This window comes from Rhineura floridana, chromosome 8, assembly GCF_030035675.1.
Source record: "Rhineura floridana isolate rRhiFlo1 chromosome 8, rRhiFlo1.hap2, whole genome shotgun sequence".
NCBI lineage: Eukaryota > Metazoa > Chordata > Lepidosauria > Squamata > Rhineuridae > Rhineura > Rhineura floridana.
In genome coordinates, this window is record NC_084487.1 from 37,800,371 (window position 1) to 37,816,837 (window position 16,467).

General features: G+C 42.2%; 1 long non-coding RNA gene across 1 annotated transcript; it reads left to right on the plus strand.

Annotated features, from left to right (window-relative positions):
• Positions 1-846: 846 nt before the first annotated feature.
• Positions 847-15,813, plus strand: LOC133363384 (uncharacterized). The gene is made up of 2 exons (XR_009757663.1): positions 847-930; positions 15,048-15,813. It is a non-coding gene; the product is annotated as an uncharacterized LOC133363384 (long non-coding RNA).
• The last annotated feature ends 654 nt before the right edge of the window (positions 15,814-16,467 follow it).

A 16,467-nucleotide genomic window follows, 5' to 3' on the forward strand; every position in this document is an offset into this window, starting at 1 on the left:
CCTAATTCACACTTTCCAAAATGCTATGCAAAGTGAAATGCCTCCTTCCTTAGAAACATGTGCATCTCTGAATTTTGCAATGCAGTTCAAGTAAGGTATACAAAAATGCATATACGAAGGCAAAGTGTGCATAAAATGCACATAACAGTGAAAATAATATGTGCATTATATTAAGGAAAATACAACTATTAGGGAAAATATGCTTTGGAAAAATTGGCATATTAGACAAAATTGCAAACAAACATGTATATACTAAGAGAAATTTGTACTAAAATGCTGATTAACTTTCATGAGGGCTTTTCATAAAAAGAATTTGCAAGCTGATGCGGACTGAATTTAAGACTGAAAAAATTAGAAACAGAGAAACTGAATGGATAGATTTGCCCATCCATAGTTGAGAGCCTCTCCCATGTATAGGAAGCTAAATTATCCTGTATTTGTATGAAACTAATTATGTTTTGCCCTGAAGGGCAACATAAGCAGTAAGAATAAATCAACAAATAAACCTCCCCATTCACAACCATGTGTTCTACAAGTAGGTGCAGGATGTGTGAGAGCAGCCCAAAGTCACTTTTTCTTTTGTGCTTTTCACTATGCAAGAGCATGTGAGAATCAAGTACAATACTGAGGTAGTCAAACACATTTTAAATTCTTATTCAACACCTTACATCTGTCATTTTTACTAACACAAACTACAATTTATCAAAAACCACACATCTGTTGAGCTAATGGTCATTTTCTGGAAGAACCTTCTAATCTTTTACACCATCAAGTCCTACACGTCTGCAGCTGTGGGCCCCAGCATTCTGCCTTGCCCAGGTCAGCTGGGAGAGGTACTGACTGAAAGCTAAGAGAGGGAGAAAAGGTAAATCGATTTTGTTCACGGAACCAACCCTGTTGCCCTTCACCAGGGCTGGAACAGGAAGATAGGTAATCTTTTTCAGCACTGCACAAGGGAAAATTGCTAGCAATACTCTCGCAGGATGCAGATTGGAATGTCTTTGTCAGAGCAGTAGCCGGCAGATAAGCTGCCTCCTCTGTCCTTCCCCACGCCACCCCCATTGTGACCCCCATTGAATCAAAACTTGCTTGCAGCTCAGATTGACTACATCTGTGCTGGGAAGGCTTGGCAATCAGACCCATGTTGGAAGATGTTGCTGACAGTCTGATCTGCAGTTGTGACTGCAGCTGCATTCTTCCTTGAGAGCTTTTGCATCCCTTTATTGGGTTGGACCTCTGGTTCTTCCTTGCCATGTTCTAGGTTCTTTGGAGGCTGGATTCCATAAGGATACCTGGCCCATTTCCCAATATGTTTGCATGACTGGAGATGCCAAGTTGTGGCTGGTAAGATGGACCATGAGACTTTGGCAGCTTTATCAGACCTGTGGCAATCTGGGAAACAACCTGTTGTAACTTCTGCAAGATTGCACAGACTTTTTTATCCGGACCAGGGTGACTGTATCTTGTTGCAGAACGTTGTGTCTTCAGTGGAATCTAGTCTGCTGTGATGAATAATTTATTACATTTTCGCCTGGGCAAAAATAAGAGAATGTTTGATTTGAGGGCCTCAAGTAAATGAAACGGATTATGTGGCTGCAACTCTGAGCATTGCTTTTTTAAAACACACACACACTCAAATTAACTGATTTCCAGCAGTTATGGTTTCTTAGCCCACATACAGGAGCAGCTGGCATGGGTGGAAACTACTGGGGCCTGGCTTCCTGGTACCAGCGTATTGGGATAAGTTAGAGCAGGGAAGGAGTGAGGTTGGACTGGTGCAGGCCCACAAGTGAAAGAACATAGGACGCTGCCTTATCCCGAGCCAGACCATTGGTCTACCTAGCTCATTATTGTCTACACTGACTGGTAGCAGCTCTCCAGGACTTCAGGCAGGATTCTGTCCCAGCCCTACCTGGAGATGCCAAGGATTGAACTTGGAACCTTCTGCATGCAAGGCAGATGCTCTGTCACTGAGCTACCACGGAGCCTGCAGCACCCTCATTACTCCCTTACCCCCTCCCAGTAAGCAGTGATGCCGGTGCTGGGAGGTCAGGTCTGTGACACTACCCCTCCCCAACAGCCATCCCTACCACCATTCAATAAATTCTGATGGCTATAGGAGAGAGCACAGAGGGACACAGAGCTCCCCCACTGGTAAGCCTCCTCTGGTAAGCCTCCATCATTTAGTACAGTGGAAGGGATGCTTCTCTGTGTGCGAGGCAGCAAGCATGCGCAGCTACATGGAAATGAATGGACAAAGGAACCTCAGCATGAACGCAGGCAGGGCTTCCAATTGAGTGGGGCACCACATTTTTCAAAGAGTGGCTTTTTGAAGATAACGCCAGCATCTCTGCTTGCTGAGGTGATGGGAGTCGTAGTTCAGCAGCATCTGGAGGGCCACAGGTCACTAGCACTCTCCAGTCAGGAAAGCTGGTGTCCCCCACCCCCTTTCCATTTTGTGAAGATGGGATTTAGCCATCCGCAGAACTTGATCAAAGCCAGCAGTGCTTCAGTGCTAGGCGAAGGAAGCGCTGTGGGAACTGATCCACTGGAAAGGCACAGAGTTTCTGAGAGCAGAGAAACTATTGGGAGCAACAGTGAGGAGATTCAGCAATATACTAGCAAAGACAAAATTGGGGTCAGGAATGAAAAATACAAAAGATGAAAGAGAAAAGGAGGTGCTGTTTGCCGACGTGACTAAGCTGAGTGAAAGTTGTGGAATACAAAGAACATCTACATAAATGTTCTAAAAGGGAAAGAGAATGGATGCGAAGTAATAGAATGTTCCAGAACCCCAAGGCAAAGAAAAAGTGTAAAAACAGCAGGCAACAAAGAGCAAAAAAGAAATCTTAATTTAGGCCACGCATACTTTCTCCTGAGTGAGACAGGCATTTGTGTTTAGGAGGAAGAGATCTTTCTTGAGATCCTGCGGATACCATCTTATCAGAAGGTCCATTTTGCACAACATAAGGGGACCTTTAGTGGCACCTACCGTTTGGAATTCCCTCCCCTTAAATATTAGACAGGTACCACCTTTTTGGCGCCTACTGAAGACCTTCCTCTTTCAGCCTTTTAAGTAGAGACCCTATCCCATTTTGCTTCTGTGTTGGAATTGCTTTTTAACGTGTTTTTAAACCTTTTTAATATATATATATTTTAAAGATGTTTTGTTTTAATATGTTTTTAAAGATGTTTTGTTTTAATATATTTTGAAGTCTGTTTTAAAGATGTTTTAGAGTGTTCTTAGTGTTTTTGTTTGCTGCCCTGGACCCCTATTGGGGGAAAGGGTGGGATATAAATTTAATAAATAAATAAACAAATAAATAAATAATAAAATTGGGATGGGCACCTGTGGCCCTCCAGGTATTGTTGCACTCCAGCTCTAAATAGCCTCAGTCAGCATAGCTAATGGTCAGGAATGATGGAAATTGTAGTCCAATGACTGTTATTTGCATCACTGAATTAACCCTTAGTGGGAATGAAGATTTTCAAGCTGACCTTTTGTACAGGGTTGGGGAACTTGTGGCCTTCTGGGGCTGATGAGAGTTGTAAAACAGTAAGACATGGAAGGCCCCAGCTTTCCCAGTTGGGACTTTCTTCTAAGTAGACATGACTATGGTTGTGCTGTTAAATTATGATTGTATTTTTATTGCCAGGGTTTTGTGATATATTCTGCCTCAGGTGCCCAAACAACTTGGCAGGCCTTGGCAAAGACCTTAACTTTGGGATGTGAATGTGTCATTTGCTATTCAGCCTCAGACAGCCAAATGTCCTGGACAGGGCCTGTGAATGCCTGCCTCAGGGCTACTTTTGGCAGGAGTGGCTGTCAAGGGACCGTCACCAGCGTCACTGCCACTTATCAGGATGATGTGGGGGCTGGGTGGCATCAAGGTGGCAGTGCTGCAGTGGTACAGGCAGAGTGCTAGATTTGCTCCACTGGACGGCAGGCCCTGCCCCAACCTCATCAACACCCTATCCCACTTCTGCCCCATCCTGGTATGCAGCCGCGGCACAGGTGCTGGGAGGTGCGGTCTATAATGCCAAACCTCCCTGCCAGCTGTTCCTATTGGCCAGGCAAAAGACGTATAAGTAGGGTGGGGAGAGTAATACAATGGCCCGAAAAAGAGAAAACATGAAATCTTGATCCAGACAAATAACTCACTAGCCATTAAAAAGCCTCACAAGGAATTTGTTGAAGACCTTGTGAAACCCAAGTCTCTAACTTATCTTAATCCAATATTTTCTTCTGCTTTTTCTTCTCTTCCTTCTCCATCTTCTTCGCTGAACCACAGTGGCTGTAAAACAGGGTTGGCATCTTGAAGCCCTCTAAATGTTGTTGTACTCCAACTCCCATTAACTCCAGCCAGTTTGGCCCATGGTCCATTACTATCTGGAGGGCCACAGGTCTCCCATGTCTGCTCCAAAATGTATTTTGGAGATGTAGATTTTTTAATGTGAAAATCTGAAGCCGTAAATGTATGGTTTTTTATTTTTATTTTTTCCAATTGTTTTTAAAGCTTATATTATTTACTGAAACAACTTTCTATCTAGTCTCATATTCCATACCTTACATTCCAATATTCAACAAAGCAACACCATCTTTCAGCAAATTCAGGATACTATAGTCTTCCCTCTCTCCTTGAACCAGCTCTGTTAATGTGTCCCTTTCTGCCAAATCAAAGCATTTTGTTAACCATTCCCACTCTGTTGGTGCTTGTTGATACTTCAGTTTTCTAACTTGCAGTATCTTAGCAGCTACCAACAGCAAATACACTAGTGGTTTTTGATTCAATGCCAACTCATCATTGATTGCATTAAACAAAATCAGTATTGGTGTGGATCTCAATGTAGTCCCTATTATATCAGTGATATATGCCTCCAGTACTTAGTTATAATTGGGCATTCCCCCCACATGTGCAACAGATGTGCATTCTCTGCTGTGTATTTCCAACATTTAAAATGGTTTGTTTAATATGTTCTATTTAATCTTGCCGGTGCAGAATATCACCGCAGTAGTAATTTATATTGTGCCTCCCTAACTTATAGACTTAATGATGTTTCCACCTGACTCCAGGTCTTATTCCATTGTTGATCTGAAATGGACCATCCCAGATTTCTTTCCCATCTCATTCTACCAATTACATTTTTGTTTCACAGATCCATTTATTTATTTATATCCCACCCTTCCTCCCAGCAGGAGCCCAGGGCGGCATCAATGTCTTCTGACAAAATCCCCTTTGTTTTCTTTATTATCATTTTCCCCATGTTGTCTCTTGTCTTAATGTGAATGTTGAAGGAAGTATTTCTAGCAAAAAAAATACCATATTTGAAAATACTGCTATCATGAAGGTTGCCATCCCATCGTTTTCTGATAAATTTCTTGCCTTGATAGCATCCAACCATTCTCAATTAAGTCATCAAATGTTGACATCCCATACTTTTCCCAGTTGCTAAACTTGGCTACCTGAATTATCTTGCCAAATCTATGGTGTCTTGTTACAGAGGCTAATTGGACTTAGCTTAATTTTAGTTCTATCTCATGTTTTCAATAATTGGGATGGTATGAAGTTTTGTTACATGGCCTCTCCTCTCTTATTTCTTAACAACCACATCAGATTTTCTAGAGGAGATTCAATAAACAGCTGTTCAAGATGGTACATATCTTCCTCCTCCTTATGGGATAACTCTAAATGTAAATGGACTGCCTTCAAGTCGATTCCGACTTATGGCGACCCTATGAATAGGATTTTCATGGTAAGAGGTATTTAGAGGGGGTTTACCATTGCCTTCCTCTGAGGTTGAGAGGCAGTGACTGGCCCAAGCTCACCCAGTGAGCATTGTGGCTGTGTGGGGATTCAAACACTCGTCTCCCAGGTCGTAGTCCAAAACTCTATCCACTACGCCACACTGGTTCTCATGGGATAACTCCAACCTCAGTCAATTTAACTGTGCAAGCCTCATAGGAGGTCCTTAAGGTGGTCGTTACTAGGCCTCCCATTTGCTTTGGGACCTGCATGGTATAAATGTCTATTCTGGGGCGCTTGTCCTGACATATAAAATTATCCAGAATCTTTTGCCAACTTTTTAATTCTCTCAAGCCTACAGATAGGGGTAGTGCAATAAACAAGAACAGGTAGCTCAGTAAGATCACCTTCCTGATCGAGTTCACCCTGGACAAACAGGACAGATTTAATTTCCCCCATCTTTCTAAATCACCCTTAATGGCCTGAACTCTAAAATGTCTTTTCAAAATACATTCTGTTCCATAGCCTAGCAGAGATGAATGGGTGGCAAAGCCCAGCACTAACTTAACCAAATGTTGCTGAAATGTGATGGTTGAAAAGAAGTGGATAGGATTGGTCCCCTGAATGAATATTGATGTTGTGATATGCCTTCTGAATTTGATAGAGTGGAGTTTGTAGGAGGAGGCAGACTATATAAAGTCACAGAATTTGTTGAATTGGATGTTTACCCTTCCTCCTTTAGTGTATACTGTTCAAGCGTCTGGAAAGGTTCCGTTCTCAAGCAAACTTATTTGATGTAGCTCTTGCTGATCGCCAATAGTGAAGCTTCAGTGGAAGCTAATCGAGATCTGAATGGTTAAGTGTTGTGTTCTGTTTCCATGGAATGCCACCTATGAGATTAGGCAACTCCCTCTGAGATTAGCTTTTGACAAGAATGAACAGGTCACATATCACCACCCCGATCAGCAAAAACATGTCGAGCCCTAACAATGACAGCATTCCAGTGTGCTTCCTTTCTGAACGAATTGTGAACCTGTCAAGTCGAGAAAAGCCTTCTGTTCTGACAATAAACCACTCAGTGATCGTGAAATTCCTCTTGTTGCTCAGGAACTGGTTAAATATCAGGAAGCAGAGAACTGGAATAAATGGACAATTCTCCTGATGGAGGGATGCCGAAAGTGGAGTCCCTCAGGGGTCAGTATTGGGACCTGTGCTTTTTAACGTGTTCATAACTGATCTAAAGTTAGGGGTGAGCAGTGAGGTGGCAAGGTTGCTAATTATACTAAATTGTTCAGGGTGATAAAACAAAAAGGGATTGCAAAGAGCTCCAAAAGGACCTCCCTCAACTAAGTGAATGGGTGATGAAATGGCAAACTCAATGTAAGCAAGTATAAAGTGATACCAGTTGGGGCAAAAATATATATCTCAATTTCATATATATGTATGGGGTGTGAACTGGCAGTGACTGACCAAGAATGAGACCTTGGGGTTGTAGTGAATAGCTCTGTGAAGAGTTTGGCCCAGTCTGCGGCAGCTGTGAAAAAGGCAAATTCCATGCTAGGGATCATTAGGAAAGGAACTGAAAATAAAACCGTTGATATCATAATGTCATAATTTGCTATGGTGCGGTTGCATTTGGAATGCTGTGTATACCTCACTTCAAAAAGGATATTGTAGAGTTGGAAAAGATTCAGAAAAGGACAAGCAAAATGATCAAAGGGATGGAGCAACTCCCCAATAAGGAAATATTACAGCATTTGGGCCTTTTTCGTTTAAGAAAATATGAATAAGAGGTAGTATGCTAGAAGTATATAAAATTATGCATGGCATGGTGAAAGTGGATTGAGGAAAGCTTTTCTCTCTCTCTTATAACACTAGAACACGTGGGCATCCAATGAAACTGAATGACGGAAGATTCAGAACAGACAAAAGGAAGTACTTCTTCACATAGCACATGTTTAAACTATGGAACTTGCTCGCATAGGAGACAGTTACGGCCACCAACTTGCATGGCCTGAAAAGAAAATTAGACAAGTTTATGGAGGATAGAACTATCAATAAAGCTACTAGCCAAGATGGCTACACTCTGTTTCTGCATTTGGAGGCTTCTGAGCTCCAGTTGCTGGAAACCACAGGAGTATGCTCTTGCAATCAGGTCCTGCTTGCTGGCTTTCCACAGGCATCTGGTTGGCCACTGTGTGAAAAAGATGATGGACTAGATGGGCCACTGGCCTGATCCAGCAGGGCTCTTCTAATAGGCGCTGCTGGCATCAAGAATCAACATGGTTGGACATCTGTCAAGGGTCTATGCCCCAGCAGGGCCATTAGCAAGAGTCACCTAGACCTGCTGCAGTGTGGATGACTTGCGGGGGGGGGCATGGAGAATGACTTGCCAAAGGCCCTCCAAAACCTGAAGCCAACACTGCTTATAGGCCAGCGTGCATCTTAAGGATACGGGGGTCAGGAGGAAGCTGCTTATCTATCACATGCAATTGCCACTTCTTTGTCCTGTTGTGGAATATAAATTTCATTCCAGTTTGCCTGCCTGTGTCCCTGTTTTGGAGCCTTGGCAAAGGAAGGGCAGAAGGTGTATCTCTGGGTTATTTGCAGTAGATCAGCAAGAGTTTCTGATTCCGAACTGTTTAACAATTGCAACAGCAACAATCAAAATCTTCCCCGCTAAATTAGACTGCTGAAATTAAGAAAGCTTGGGGTGGGGGTTGGAGGAGCCAGTACTGAGCTAGATGGGTCAGTGATTTCGTATAAGGCAATTTCCCAAGTTCCTTGTTGTAAGGATGTTAAATATTGCTATGATGAGTTGCCTTATGGAATTTCAGAAATAGGCAAAGACCTTGCTTTAGGGCTTGGTCCTGGCTTTTCTGTGTAGTGTTACTGAATTGTAGTTTTATTTTGGGTGGAAGTTATTATAGTTGTTGTGTATTTAGGAAAGAACTAGGGCAAATGTACAACCTGGATTTTTTTCAAGCTACAAACAGCTGTTCGGAACCATACACCTGTTTTGATATCCATTATATTCTTGTTACAATGGTTGTTTTCTGTAGAGCCTGTTTTCCCCTTTACCTGGGAGTCTCCTGTTAAAATCAACATTGGTTAGTCAGATGATGCCAAGGTTTTTGGTTTTTTCCCACTCTGATCTAAGTTTACATTAGCTATCAGCCAAATAAATGGCAATATGCAAAGTCTATGAACCTGCTGTTGTTGTTAAAGGCAGCATGTCAAATTCTGCCATTGAAATTCACCGACTCAACATAGTCCCAATCCACAACAGGGAAATCAAATAATCTGTAGCTCAGTAGTCAATAACAATAACTAACTTTCAAATCCCCCAATGTACCTGGACATTCTGAAATCATTTTATCAGGGCATTGTTTGCTAAGGCAGGTTATGATGAGTGGACACATCTATCAATTTTGGTTTCTTTCGGTTTCTCATTTTCCCAAGCTTAGGGATGTATCCAGTGAAGTCGTTCTGTTTGTGCAAGGACTTTCTCTTGCGCAACAGAACCTCCCCACCCGTGGTTCACCCCATGCACCACCCAGATCTGTTCTTGGGGTTCCCCTCAAACCTCCAAAGTAGCTTTGGGGGTGCAGGGAAAGGAGAGATGGGGGAGTTTCCTTGTGCAAGCAGAAGCTCTTGCACTAATGGGATGACTTCATTGGATATATCTCATATGTTCAGGTCGCCACATTTCAACATTAATGTGTGTGGGTTTTTTTAAAATATTCCCCAAAATTGGTCACCATTGTAGTGCACACTTCTTCCAGTATACACACTTTTGCATGTAGTTTTTTATTTAAAAGTATTTTTAAATAAATACTTAAAAATAAGTATTTAAATATTTAATACTTAAAAATAAATAAAAAATACTAAGCAGTATACAGATATACTATATAAAACAATAAAACAGTATCGTAAACACAGATACAACCATAAAAACAATAAAGCAGTATTATAAAAACAATTAAGCAGTATTATAAAAACAGAAAGAGAGAAATTCAGTAACAAAAGTCCCAACTTAAGGGTAGGAGAAAACCTGGGACAAAATGATATGTCTTTACGAGACATCTGAAGCAACTGACAATATGACATATAGCAGAGGCAAATGCCCATTTTCAAGGTAGGTGCCAGCCACCGCTAATAAAATTGGACTGCTTTTCCCCCCATTCTTGGTTTTTTGTGTCTTCTACATTGTTTTGGTCGCTAGTTACTGCGTGTTTGGTAAAATAGTTAGCATGAATGGAGTATGAATATGGAGAATGTGGAATTGAGCACTAGGCCAAGACCTGTGCTTTCAGGGGGAGTGCTACCCTATCCAGAACATGCCATCGACCTAATTCCCACATGTGGAATCACCTACTCACAGTGCTTCCATCTTTACGGGATTCAGCTTCAGTTTATTGGCCCAGATCCACCTCCATCACTGCCTCCGGACAGTCCAGCATTTGCACAGCCTCTCCTGATTCAGATACAATGGTCAGACAGACCTGGGCGTCATCGCTTATTGATGACACTGAAGTCCAAATCCCCAGGTGATACCTCTCAGATAAATGCTAAAAAGCATGGGAGATATGTTATTGTTATGGGATTGAGGGTTGAGATGGGTGATTTCTATGAATCCCCTTGCCAGCCTCTGATTTGGGATCTGCAAAGGAAGAAACCTGCTCTACTGGTGAGACTAGCTCCATCCATAAGTTTATGGATTCAGCCAAATCTGTCAAATGCCCCCATTAACAAGTGTAAGAACTCTTTCAGAGAAGAAAGTAGTGTGTGTGACTGTGTTAGTCAGTCTGAGAAAAGGCTGGAAGCTGAAAAGAGACAGAAAGGCTTGCTTGCTTTGTGTGTCTGAAGGAACCCCGAAAGCTATGGGCGATGGGGAGTAAGATCTATGGACTGTGAGTGCTGTGAACTCCTCCGTCTTACACTCAGGTTGTGAATATGTGTAAATAAAAACCATATATCCTATAACACACCACAGTCTCTGCTGATCTTATTTCCAAGGAAACCAAACCCTTGGTAAGTGTTGGCACCCCTGGAAGTCTTGTACCTCTCACAACACTGTTGTCTTCCTCTTCCATCACCCAACTTTCATAGCCTGAAGCCTCCTGTTCCTTTTCCAGGATCAGCTCCAGGTTTGTGGGGCCTTCAGTATAGGTTTGTGGGGCCTTCAGAATAAGCCCCCCCCATGCCAGTGGACACTTCCTTTTGCAGTGGTTAGTCCTGTCTTCCATCCCTTTGGTGGATGGGCAGTTCAGCAGGACCTCCAAAAACAACAGCAAGGTGGAAGAGGAGGGGGGGGGAGAAGAGAAAGGCAAGGAGGGTAAGGGGGCATCAATGAGTAGGTAGGCCCTTGTCAGCTGCCCAACAGTGCTTCCTGATGATGCCAGGCCTGTCCTCTCCCACTGGTAGACCTTTTCCACCCCTTGTGTCCAAAGAGAATAAACAGAAGAAAGAAATGAGGGGCTGGCTGATGACCTGAAGATCCCACTGGTATGTGAGATCCAAGGAGCCACCATGCCAAAGGCCCCTCAAACTTGAAGCCTAAGGCATGGGCTATCTTGGACTTGTAATGACAAATCACTTTTAACTTTTAACTGAGCCACTGACTTCTTAGTCTGTGTAGAAATTGATGTAGATAGAAGCACTATATATGACATGCAGTAAATCTTCTTAAACTGGTCCAATTTTATGCAGCAGAAAGGCTGATATTGAAGGGCTCAGTGGCTTTCCTATTGCTGCAGGAAGAAATGTTCAAAACACCAAGTCATTTTAATAGTGTTTTTTAATATAACTGGCATTGTTAATATTAGAGTTAATCTTTTTTTCACTGCAATTTTAGTGGATTAGTGTTGCATCTGGTTGGATGACCTATGGTTTACTCTTAAAATATTCATTATTTATTAATAATGGAGATCCTTAATATGTAAATGATGAGGGCCCTTGCTTATGTATTTGAATTTTATTTGGCAGTTTCTCCATTGGTGAGTAGACAGTGATAGATCCCATTTTGATCCTTGTGGAATTTTGAAAGTGTTGTTGTTATTGGTGGAATTCTCTTTTGTGAGCATCTCAGAGAACTCATGCTATAGAGCAGCTCTATAAATCAAGTAGAGGTCTTTACATTCAAGCGGTATATAAATTTTGTGAAATAAATAAATTCAGTTAATAAATAAATACACAATAAATTCCTATTGGGTTGCGTGCACCCAGTACTAATTCTGCTCAAAGGAGACCCATTGAAATTAATGGCCATGGGTAACTTAGGTTCATGACATTGAGTAGAAGTTACTTGGATACAACCCATTGCAACTGTTAATTTGGGCACTGAGCTTTTAAAGAGTTCTGTATGTGTACTTCACCACACAACATGAAATCAAACTATGGAATTCATGCCCACAAGATGCTGGGCCTACCTGCCACTGGCATGTGACCCCCAAAAGGTTGTCCTGAAGGGGCTGTGGCCCTTGGGATGAAAAACATTTCCCAGCCCTGCTTTAGACCCATAGATGCTGCCTCTGGACTCTGCCCATGCCTGCTGTGCACCCTGCTGCTTTCCTCTGATCCTTCTGGGCCCTGACACCTTTCAAATTTTGAGAACAATCCTGAGAGAAGGAATAATATATGTAGGAAAAACATAAAAACTAAAGGGCCAAACTAGATGCCACAGAAATACCATAAATGCAATTAATGTGCACATTTTAAAGAAACATATATAAATAGCAGCCAGGGGGGAGGCAGCATCAGGATGACCGAGGGTGAGACCTTTTCCCTCTCTGCAATGGTACTGATGAAAATGGCCTTTCCCAGGAGTTTGCATTGGAAGGGAAGTCTCCCCTGGCTCCAATTATGTCTTAACCCCAATGCAAACAGCAGCTTGAGAGGGAGGAGTGATTTCAATCAGGACCACAGCACATAAGGAAAGGGTTAAACTCCTCTTCCCTGCCCCCTGTGGGCCCTATGCCATTCAAGCATTGGCAGCAGGCTGTATATGTGTGTGGCAGCAGCATGCACACATTGTGATACTGTCTTCACCAGGGTGGAGTAGCAGTTTAGTCAGAGGAGCTTGGGGTTGTCATCCTGCAGGTGAGTGTGCACCTATAGGATGCCAACGCCACCAACCCCGAACTCCCCCCCCCACCATCCCAGTGCAGGCGAACACAGTGCTGCTGCTAGGAGAGTACTGTGTCCCCCACACGCACATCCTCACATGCTGCTGCAGGGCTCCCCCGTGGCTACTGCGTGATGTCATGTCTAGTTTGGCTGTGAGTACCAGGAGAAGGGACACTATTCTAAAAAAAACACACGCAACATGGGTGGAAGGTAAGTGATCCTCCAATTTCCATGCATTCATTCAACCATGTATAAAGAGCCTATGTGCAAAAATGTCGGGTAAATATTCTGTGTATGGTTGCATGCATACTCCGTATAGTTGGATGAATGCTTGGAGGCTGGGATGGGCCAGTAGGTGTGGTCCAATAGAACTCCAACTGCCATCCATCCATCCATTTGTTTTTCTTGGTATTGTATCAGTCTATCTGTTTAAGAGATTCATACCTATCCTAATCAATTAAAAGACAACCAGGACAGCAATACAGAGAAGGCCCTTGCCCTAGCCTCCATCCGCCTGGCCTCAGAGGCACTCAGAGAAGGGCATCGGATGATGATCTCATCTGGTGATAGGGATGGAAGAATCTGCTAATTTCATTTTTCTCAGTTTCTCATTTTCTAGTCTTAAATTTAGTTCTCCACATTTCTGCAGCAATTTGCGATAAAAAAAGTCATGAAAATTCTTCAGAATTTTATTGCATTTTCCCTCTAAAACACATTTTAGTATGCTGTTTTGGCCAATGTTCACCTTTTTGGAAACAATTTTCCTAATATAGTGCAATGTTGTATGTTATTTTTACTAATATATTCATTTTTATGCACACTTTCCCCTAATATATACATTTTTGGTAAACATTGGTTCCAGAACTGCATCACAAAATTTGGGTAAGTTTGAATTTTCAAGGATGGCTGTATTTCAGTTCTCATGTTTCAGAAAGTGCAAAGTCGATAGATTCAGTTTTAAATGTGAACTGAATCAAATTTCTCACCCATTCCTAGCTGGTGAGCAAGTTCAGTGGGACTTACTCCCTGGTAAGTGTGTATTGGATTGCAGCCTTAGATAGCACAGTCCCACTTATCTCTATAGCCTTTGAGAGGATTTATTTATTTTTAGTTTTATTTAACAAAATGTATATACTGCTTACTCAATGTAAGACCTCTAAGCAGTTTATAAAATCTAAACTATTCATTAAAAAACCCAATAAAAACAAACACCACAAACGTTAACATAAAAAACTAAATATAGATTGTTCAATTTCAAAACAATTATATATAATAACATCATATGTTAAAATTGCATATTAAAATTACATGCCAGGGTGAGCTTGCTGAAAGAAAATAGTTTTTAGCAGCTGACTCCTTTATGTTATGTAAACTGCAAAAGTACGTTAAAAGTGATTGAGCAGTGGTGTTCTAGAAAAAAAGTGTCAAAATATTTTTCAGACAATGTTGCCTCAGTCTGCTTATTATTATTATTTCAGAGTTACAGTGTTTGGGAAGCGATGAAAACTGTTTAGAGAGAATTAAGCAACAAATCTAAGTGGGATCATTCACTCTTTTCCTCTGCACTGAAACGGATGCTTTGGTTCATTTTCACAAGCTGGTGTGGCAGCAGATTAATGAATGAGGGAGTGCGAGGGCTGGTGTCACAGTGGCTGGCTCCATTAGCGCTTTTGCTCAAGCTGTGCCTTTGGGTTCTGAACATAAGCTGAATGGAGTGTTAACTTTGCTAAATTATTTTATTTCTTTGCAAAGGTTGCAGGCTTATTGCCCATTATCTTCTTAGATGGAGATCGTGCAGTAACTTGATTTGGGGCCTTGTAATACTGCCAGACGTGCGGGAAACAAATAATAACCACCAACAGGGATCAGGCAGAGAATAGCCTAATAGCATGGCTGAGAGAGTTCATTGTTAGTAGTAACTGCCTTCCCTCCTCCCAACTATAACATTATATATGATTGGGAATTGCTAAGAGACAGTGACTTTGTGGTGTTCCACAGCTATGTCTCCAGCCAGGATGGCTTCAGTAAAATAAGATCAGCGGCACTAGTTATCAGTTTAAGGAAGGAGATCACTATAGTGAAATGTGCAGCATTTACTGGGCCAGTCCAAGATATTTTACTGCTTGAAGCAAAGGACTAAATGGTGCTCTCTCCCTCCCCCCATTCCATACACAGGAATTGACCGGGGTGGCAGTTGATTCTTACTTCAACACTGATGATGGGACAGCATCTTCCACCACACCTGAGGACAGGAAGCTAACTTAGAAGACCTGCTCTACAGCCTGCCCTGAGCTCCCTATCACCTCATCCCCGACCCCCAGCATCTAACGCTTGAGGCAGCCCCTTTACTCTACCTAATGGTAGGGCTGGCCCTGAACACTTAGATGATAGCTTGTATCCTGTTCTGTTGGGGCTTGGGGTCCTCAGGGGAAGTGGTAATGAATACTTCATCTACCAGGTCAGTCAGGACCCTGAGGAGCTCCTAGAAGGCCCTGCTTGCTGAGTTTGGGAAGATGTTTCAGCAAATGTGTAGAGTCATCTGAAGCCTTTAAAAAGGCTTGAACTTCCCGTGGCTCTGCACCTCTGGGACAGGTGTACCTGTTTTGCAGTCATATGCTCCTGTGTGGTTGTGGAACAGGAGACGTTATCATCTTCAGACTCCGAGGATTATGAGTCATGTCCTCAAGCTGGGGCAGTGTATAAGAGTGTGCTGAGGGTTCCCCTCTGAGTGAAGATTCTTATCTGAATCTGAGTCCTTCTGAGGGACTCTGAGGTGGGGGACATGACAGCTTGGTGGATTTGTACTACATCTTGGGTTGAGGATGGAGGCATTTTTCTACTTATATGAGGAATGCAACCAACTCACTAGATTAGATTATTTATTTGTTTGTTTGTTCCCTTAACCATCTTTCATTAAAAAATTCCAAGGTGTTGTACAACAGTTTGAATAACATTAATTCACCCAGCATATGATTACAATTTCAACACCTCTGAATAAGTGGCTCAAAATAAAATGAGACAAAAACCAAAAAAAACACAAAAGCAAAATCATCTGCTAATGCAAAAAAAAAATCATTTCAGTCAGCTAGAAAGATATCTCTAATTAACTGAACCCTTAACCATTTTTTAAAAATGTAAGTACTGATTAAAACGGCAAATGATACGCATCTTAGAAGAGACATTCCCCCCCTCACTCTCACATGGGAAGGCATGCCTCTTGTAAGATGGTGTCCGCTTCAACGTATACATGCACCATAACAAGAAAAAAAAGTTTTTTTTCATTCAATGCTGTAGTGTTGGATGCAGATGAATGCATATTTAACTGATTCAACTCAACTAGCTTTAATCAGGTGACAGCCCTAATAAATACCCTTGTCAAGGTACACAAGTAAGCAGAACAAAGTTGGGGAACCTTAGCCCCAAATGCAACCCACCAAGCCTTTAGGGCTGCGTATAGACTATGTGTTTAAAGCGCATGGCTTCCTCCAAAGAATCCTGGGAACTGTAGTTTGTTAAGGGTGCTGGGAATTGTAGCTCTGTGAAGGGTAAACTGCTGTTCCCAGGATTCTTTGGTGGAGGCCACGAGCTTGAAATG